Source organism: Marmota marmota, unplaced genomic scaffold (genome assembly GCF_001458135.2).
Source record: "Marmota marmota marmota unplaced genomic scaffold, marMar, whole genome shotgun sequence".
Lineage (NCBI taxonomy): Eukaryota > Metazoa > Chordata > Mammalia > Rodentia > Sciuridae > Marmota > Marmota marmota.
The window spans coordinates 5,284,599-5,293,232 of NW_025999982.1; positions in this window are offsets into that span (position 1 = coordinate 5,284,599).

The window sequence follows — 8,634 nt, forward strand, 5'->3', positions numbered from 1 at the left end:
TTTTTTTTTTTTTTTTCCTGCTTTGAAAAATGGATATGTTAACCAGGTGCACACACCTGTAATCCCAGCGGCTCCGGAGGCTGAGGCAGGAGGATCCTAAATTCAAAGCCAGCCTCAGCAAAGGTTAGGTGCTCAGCAATTCAGTGAGACTCTGTCTCTAAATAAAATACAAAATAGGGCTGGGGATGTGGCTTAGTGGTCAAGCACATCCAGACTATAAACAAACAAATAAATATGTATATATACAATTTTATAGGGCAAAGCTCATATTTTTATAATTTAATAATATGCTATCCTTGATCTGTTTCCACTTCAAGAATTATGAATAAACATAATCACCTGATACACCTAATATGACCACAATATGGATACTCATAATTAATTTAGATCATTTCCCAAATTCCACCATTATGAATAAAATGTTCTTTTTTTGTGGTGCTGAGGATTGAACCCCAGGCCTTGTGCATGCAAGGCAAGCACTCTACCAACTGAGCAGCTATATCCCTAGCCTCTAAAATGTTCTATTACCAAAGAGCTTTGGGCAGAGATTGTCACCTATGCCAATATCCATTATCCTCTTTTTCCTTCTAGCTAGTCACGTGGCCTTTTCTTTCTTTCTTTTTTGCAGGACTGGGGATTGAACCTAGGGCCTCATACATGCCAAGCAAGTCTCTATCACTGAGCTCATCCCAGCCCTTTTTATTTTTGGCACTGGAGATTGAGCACAGGAGTGCTTTATCACTGAGCTACATCCCTAGCTCTTCTTATTTTCTATTTTGAGCCTGGATCTTGCTAAGTTGCTGAGGCTGGCTTTGAATTTGTGATCCTTCTACCTCAACCTCCCGAGTCGTTGGGAATATAGACGCCGGCCCCAGCTCTTTTACATTTTTATTTTGAGACAGGGTCTCAAACTTGTGATTCTCCTGCCTCAGCCTCCCAAGTGGCTGAGATTACAAAAGTATACCCGCTTACACATCCAGTCTTGTGGCCTGTTTTAAGTAAAGATTAAATTCCCCAAATTCTCTTGCAGCTAGCTGAGGACACGTGACAAAGTCAAGGCCAATGAGATGGAAGCAAAAATGTTGCAAGGGCAGATTCCAGGCAAATGCCTTCCGAGACATTCTGGTATGCCCCCACGGCCTCCTACAAGAGGAGCTTCGGTGAGGGCAGGTGGTGAGGGGAAGGGGAAAACACTGTGAGTGGACCATGTGATGCCCTCAGACCACTATGCCATCTGAGCCCTCATCACCATCATCCTGATTTGGAAGATGCTGCTGTTGCTGGTGCTTTTATTATTGTCATTATTTTGTTGACGTTGTTGTTACTATTTTAGTGCTGGGGATTGAACCCAGGGGGGCTTTACCACTGAGCTACATCCACAGTCCTTTTTATTTTTATTTTTTTAGAGACACCCTGCTGAGGCTGGCCTCCAACTTGTGATCTTCCTGCCTCAGCCTCCTGAGTGCTGGTATCACAGGAGAGCACCACTGCTCCCAGCTCTGTAAGAAGCTTTTAATATTTCACCAGGAAAATACTTTTTTTCCTTTAAGTTAGTGATTTTTAAAAATGCGTGGTCTCTGAGTATACCTTCATCATTTCATGGCCCCCTCCACCCCCTTATGACACATCTCTCTAATTTTACACTGAAGTTAGTTAGAAAGTGAGAATAGATATCAAGCCAAGTCTTATTTATATCAATCTGTGCTGCAAAGTCCCCAGTAGTATGAATAATCTAACATGAAAGGTAATTTTTTGGGGGGCGGGGCACTTTATAAGCAGAGGATCATTTCCTTTTTAGAGATGAGAAAACCAAGACTCAGGGGCATTTTACCACTGAGCTACATTCCCAGTTTTATTTCATATTTAGAGACAGGGTCTCACTGAGTTGCTTAGGGCCTTCCTAAGTTGCTGAGGCTGGCTTTGAACTTGCGATCCTCCTGCCTCAGCCTCCTACATGAAAGGTAATTTAAAATGAGGATTTGGCTCTGGAATGTGTCCCTTAATCCTGCAGCACACATTTTCATTGGTGGAGAGAGGAAGTGAATGAACTTTTTTTCTTTTTAAAATCAGCTTACGGGCTGGGGATGTGGCTCAAGTGGTAGCGCGCTCGTCTGGCATGCGTGCGGCCCGGGTTCGATCCTCAGCACCACATACCAACAAAGATGTTGTGTCTGCCGATAACTAAAAAAATAAATAAATATTTAAAAAAAATAAAATAAAAATAAAATCAGCTTAATGAGGGGTAGTTTACACAGTCGGTCGTGTTATGAGCAATGTCCACACCCATGAGAACACCACCACAATCGGGATCTAGAACATTTCCACCCCCCAACAAGTTCCCTGGGCCTTTTGCAGTCCATCTCCCCCCCACACACACACTAGCTCCAGGCCACCCATGATCTACTTTCTGTCACTATAGATTAGTTTTGCCTGTTGCAGAATTCCATTTAAATGGTGTCATACAGCACATGCTCATTGGTAGGAATGACCATGGATTGGGTGCCCAGCATGTGACAGACACTTTATAAGCAGACGATCATTTCCTTTTTAGAGATGAGAAAACCAAGACTCAGACACTAAATAGTTCACCAAGGTCACAGGGCTAATAAATGACAGCATTCTGACTAAATGTATGTGTCTCCAAGGTCAGGGTCTCCCCCCTACCTTTTGTTAGTTTGGGTTTTTTTTTGGTTCTGGGAATTGAACCCAAGGGTGCTCCACCATGGAGCTAGATCCCCAGCTCTTTTTATTTTGTAATAGAGTCTCACTAAGTTTCTGAGGCTGGCCTCAAACTTGCAGACCTCCTATCTCAGTCTCCCGGGAAGATGGGATCACAGGCATGCCCCACTGCGCCTGGCTAGGGTCTTTCTTTACCCCTCCCTCACCTCACACTGCTAATGTCCTTGAAATTCCCCTGTCCTCCCCACAGTACTAGGAATTGAACCCAGGGCCTCATGCATGCTAGGCAAGTGCTCTACCACTGAGCTACAATCCCAGCATTTTTTATTATTTTATTTTATTATTATTCATTTTTGGTGTCAGGGATTGAACTCAGAGGCACTTAATCAATTTATTTATTTATTTTTTCATTATTTAGAGAATTAATCAATTTATTTTTGAGATAGCTTCTTGCTAAATTGCTTAGGGCCTCTCTAAGTTGCTGCGGCTGGCCTCATACTTACAATTCTCCTGCCTCAGCCTCCCGAGTAGCTGGGGTCACTGGTGTGTGCTACAGAGCCCAGCCTGTCCTTAGTCTTAGGGAGGCCCTAAAAGATGACTACGTTAGAGGCAAGTATAAGGTCAAGGCTTCCAGTCTTAGGAAAGCAGGAGTAAGGCACATGGAACAAACTGGAGAGTAGCCAAAAGGTACATAGTAAAGATGATAAGACAAATTGTAACCATGCACCAGAAATGTGTTGTCTGTGTTGTACAGATATAAATAGCTACCGGGGCCTAAGAAGAGAAGAGAATGTCCTTGCAGGTGTCAGGGTATGTTCTTAGCAGAGCAAGATGATCAATCTCCCTGGCTGTTTACTTTAGATAGAATTATGAAGTTACTTTGAGAAAATCGGACTCCAGTGGGGCCAGGTTTCCATCCTTCCTTCTTGTCTGGTCCAAACCATATTGAAATCTGAAATCTAGAAAAATCACAATTTAATGAAGCCAACAGAGTCTCAGGCCCCAAATCTCAGAACAGTAGCACAAGGAAGGCAGCTGGATTCTTCAAGGAGTTTAAGGACAAGGAAAATAGAACAGACAGTTCCGAGAGAATCATGTTTCAAAAGTTTGTTTTGTATCGTTTGTCAGAAATCCAACACATCTTCCCATGGAAACCACATTACCAATGGAGGCTGGGCTGTCAGATGTCCTCTCCAATGCTGAGTTAACACCAGGCGGTGGAAACACTAGACAACCACCAGGAAAACAATACCCTGGCAATTGTAGAACTCAGACAAAACAATGGATTGTGGATTGTAGACAGTTGAGTCTGTCCTTTGCAGTCCATCTTGGGACCTCTTGTCACCTCCCACCATTTATTTATTTATCTATTTATATATTTAGCTTTGTACTGGGGACTCGAACCCAGGGTCTTGCACATGCTAGGCAAATGCTCTATCACTGAGCTCCGTCCCCGGTCCGGGCCTCCTCCTACCTGGTGCAAGAATCAGCTCCACCACATCCCCATCTGTGGACCTTCTGCCTTAGCTGAGTCCATTCTCCCTGCAAGATGGGAGATTCTCTCTTGTTTCAAGTTCAAGTTTGTCTCTTGCTAACTTCTCGTCCTTGATGCTAGCTCTACCATCTGACTCTTCAGGAATCTATTGACACTTCCTCAAGACAAGTCTTCAAGTCATTAAGGGGGTCCTATCTTGTTCCCCAGAAAATTTTCATTCTCAACCAACTCGGGAGCCTCAGTCCTTTGACTGTTTGGTTAGATGACCCCGTTTCCAGACCCCCCTTTTTCTGTGATATGCTGGAATCAGCCACACCAGCTCAGGAGAACCAGATACTAAATACCCAGGAGTTTTATGAGTCAGTTGACAAACTTACATTGTCAGTCATGGTGGGAGGGTTTACATTACAGAAATCAGAAAATGCTATAAATTAGGGTTTTGTCTCTTTCTTTCTTTGCCAGTTATTTTTTAAAATAAAAATTTCTTTTGATAGTGTTGGGAAATTAAGCCAAGGCCTAGTATGTGTGAGGCAAGCACTCTACCACTGAGCTACCTTCCCATCCCTTCATTTATTTATTTTTGAGAAGTTCTGGCTAAGTCATTCAGGTTGGCCTTGAACTTGAGATCTTCTTGCTCACCCTCCTGAATAGCTGGGATTACTGATGTGCCACATGCCCTGTTTTAAAGTCAGTCACTATCATTAGCACACAACTGCTATTGCCATCCCGGTTGCCATTAAATGTGTGCTAAGGTACCTCATTAAACAGGGCCTCCAGAATCAACCTCAGGGTGGGGCATCGTGGCGCACGCCTGTAATCCCAGCATCTCGGGAGACTGAGGCAGGAGAATTGCGAGTTCAAAGCCAGCCTCAGCAACATGGAGGTGCTAAGCAACTCAGTGAGACCCTGTCTCTAATAAAATACAAAAATTGGTCTGGGGATGTGGCTCAGTGGCTGAGTGCCCTGAGTTCAATCCCTGGTACCCCTTCCCCCTGCCAAAAAAAAAACAACAAAAAAAACCCAGAATCAATGTCAGTGTTTCAGGCATTGACCAACAGAAGGAATATGCTGAGTATTTCACCCTCGACTGACATTTTCTTCTCAACCATTTCTGTTGAGTTAATTGGTTTGAACTCTTTGGTGTTTTTAGATATGAACTACCTAGTCTTATCCATCATACATTTTTATAGTTGTTTTTTTAAAAATATAAGTAACATGTAAAACTTGATATTTCCTTTTAATGATAGTCTTACTAGTTTTTGGCCCATGGTCCCAGCATATTTTATCCTGAGTGGATAGTTCAATATTGAAATTTTTTCTTTCCATTTGAATGTCATTTGCAGACTCTACTCTCTACTTCTTTTTTTGGTGGTGCTGGGAATCGAAACCAGGGCTTTGTGCATGCAGGGCAAGTACTCTACCAACTGAGCTATATCCCCAGCCCCTCTACTTTCTTCTTTATAGGGCTTCTTCTTCTTCTTCTATTTGATGGTGCTGGGAATCAAACCCAAGGCCTCGTGCATATTAGTTAAGAACTCTTTTTTTTTTTTTTTGGTACTGAGGAGTGAACCCAGGCGTGCTTAACCCCTGAGCCACATCCTCAGCCCTTTTTATTTTTTATTTTGAGACAGGATCATCTTAAATTGCTTAGGGCCTTGCTAAATTGTTGAGGTTGGCTTTGAACTTCTGATCCTTTTGCCTAAGCCTCCAGAGTAGCTGGGATTATAGGTATGTGCCTCTGAGCCAGCCCTGAGTAAGAATTCTATCACTAGGCTACAGGGGTTCTTAACATGAGAACCACAACCCTAAAGAGAGACTTCAATGTATATCCTCAGGAAAAATACATGTAGTTTTGTGAGTATGCGACTGTATGTTGCAATCTTTAATGTCCCTAAAGGTCAGATGTTAAATGTCTGTTTGGTTGCCAGCCTGTGGCACTATTGAGAAACTGTGGAATCTCTAAGAGGCGAGGCCTAGGGGAAGCAAGTTAGGTCACTGGGGGTGTGCCCTTGAAGGGGATCTTGACCCCTTCCTTCCTTCCTTCCTCTCTGTTCCCTGGGTGCCATGTGATGAGCAGTTTCCCAGTGTGCTTCTGAGATGATGCTCTGCCTTGTGCAGGCCCAGAAGCAAGGGGACCAGGATTGACTGACGTTTCTGAAACCAAGAACCAAAATAAATCTTTCTTCCTTTTAAGTTGTTTATCTCAGGTATTTTGTCACAATGACAGAAAGCTGACCCATGGAGCTCATTTGTCTGAGGACAGTACATATAATTTTCCTTAGATTCCTAAAATGGTCTATTAACCCACAAAAGTTTAAGACCTTGTCTGAGACACCGATGACCTGTGGATTGCAAAGAACCAAGATGGCACTTTAAAAAATTTAAAAATTATATAATAAGAAGTACCTTTTTCTTTTCTTCTTGGTACTGGGGATTGAACCCAGGGTTGCTACATCCCTGAGCTACATCCCCAGCCTTCTTTGAGATGGAATTTTGCTAAATTGCCAACGCTGGAAATCTTCCTATCATTGCCTCCTGAGTTGCTACAGGTGTGCGCCACCAAGCCTAGTGTAGTTTTTGATGTATCTTTTTCCTGAAGCTGGTCTTGAATTTGCAGATCCTCCTGCCTCTGCCTCCTGTGTCAGTGGGATTATAGGTGAGCACCACTGCACCCATTTCCTTTGACATATCTTGAAGATTGAGTCTCTACAGCACAGTAAGCTTAATTGGTGGAGATTGGGCAGATAGGTGTGATAGAGGTGGATGTTGACAGGGGTGTAAATTATTATTATTATTATTATTATTATTGGTACTGGGTATTGAACCCAGGGACCCTCTTCCACTGAGCTACATCCCTAGCCCTTCTTATTTTGAGATAGGGTCTTGCTAAATTGCCCAGGTTGGTCTCAAACTTGGGATCCTCCTGCCTCCGCTTTCCTAGTTGCTGGGATGACAGGCGTGCACCACAGTGCCTGGCTCAGGTTTTTGTTTCAACATGTGGCTTCTCTGTTGATGAGGTTTTCAACTTCATTTTATGTCTGTCATTTCTGGAAAAATTGGCAAGATTTAAATATCCATTGGATATTAGATGATTTTTACGGAATTATGGTTATTTTTCTTAGGTGTGATAAAGGCACGATTGTTATATAGAATGTCCTTATTTTTAGCAGATACACAATATATTTATTTATTTTTTGTGGTGCTTGGAATTAAACCCTGGCCCTTCTGCATGCTATGCTTTACCACTTAGCTACATCTCTGGCTCTCTTATGATGTTTTAGAAATGAAACATCTTGATTTCCATGACTGACAAATTAAGCAAAAATAAAAGGGTCTGAGAGTACAATTAATTTTTAAAATCAATGCGTGTATAGGGAGACTGAAAGCAAATATAACGCGATGTTAGCAATCATGGAATCTAAGTAGAAATTATATAGATCTTCATTGTTATTTTTTAAAGTTTTCTGTATATTTGAAAAAAAAATGTGTACGGTTTTGGGGTTTAAAACCCAGGACTCACATGTGCCCTGCAAGTATTCAACCACTGAACTAAGGCTTAATTCTTTGTAATAAAAAGTTGCAGAAAATTTTTGAAAAAAAAAACACATGTCTGTCACCTGGGTAAGTATTTTCTCTCTGAAATTGTCCAAAACTGAATATAGTAAACAGGACATATTATTAACCTCTTTGAGACTATTTGGGGCCATGGAGCACCCCGCTACTCAGACAGCCATCAGCACAAGAAAATGGCAGAAAAACCAGCCACTTCAACACTTTAAGTTCTGATAGACAAACACCTTCCCCCCACCACCATTAGGATGTTATAAGTAATACTTAAAATTACCTCAAAGAAAGTACAGGGTGGATCACTCACATAGAAACTGCTACTAAATAAAGTTGATTCTTACTCTTGGAGGTAGTTCTGTGTTATAGAGTTGCCAGGAACACTTAATCTTATTTATTTATTTATTTATACTGAGGATTAAACCTAGGGGTTGCTTAACCAATTGAGCCACATACCCATCCCTTTTCTCCGGGGCATGGGGGGGGTACGCTTACCAGGGATTGAACTCAGGGGCACTTGACCACTGAACCACACCCCCAGCCCCATTTTGTATTTTATTTAGAGACAGGGTCTCACTGAGTTGCTTAGGGCCTCGCTGTTGCTGAGGCTGGCTTTGAACTCATGATCCTACTGCCTCGGCCTCCTGAGCCTCTGGGATTACAGGTGTGTGTCAACCCATCAATATTTAACCTTTTTAAATGTTTTTTGGTTCGGGCTACCTTATTTAGGGCCTGGGGATGTAGCTTGGTGGTAGAGTGCTTGCTTGCCTAGCATGTCTGAGGCCCTGGGTTCAATCCCCAGCACTGCAGAAAAATAAAATAAATAAAAGACACCTTATTTAATATATTGTGGCCAGGAGGGGTGGCACCTGCCTGTAATCCCAGCAAATCGGGAG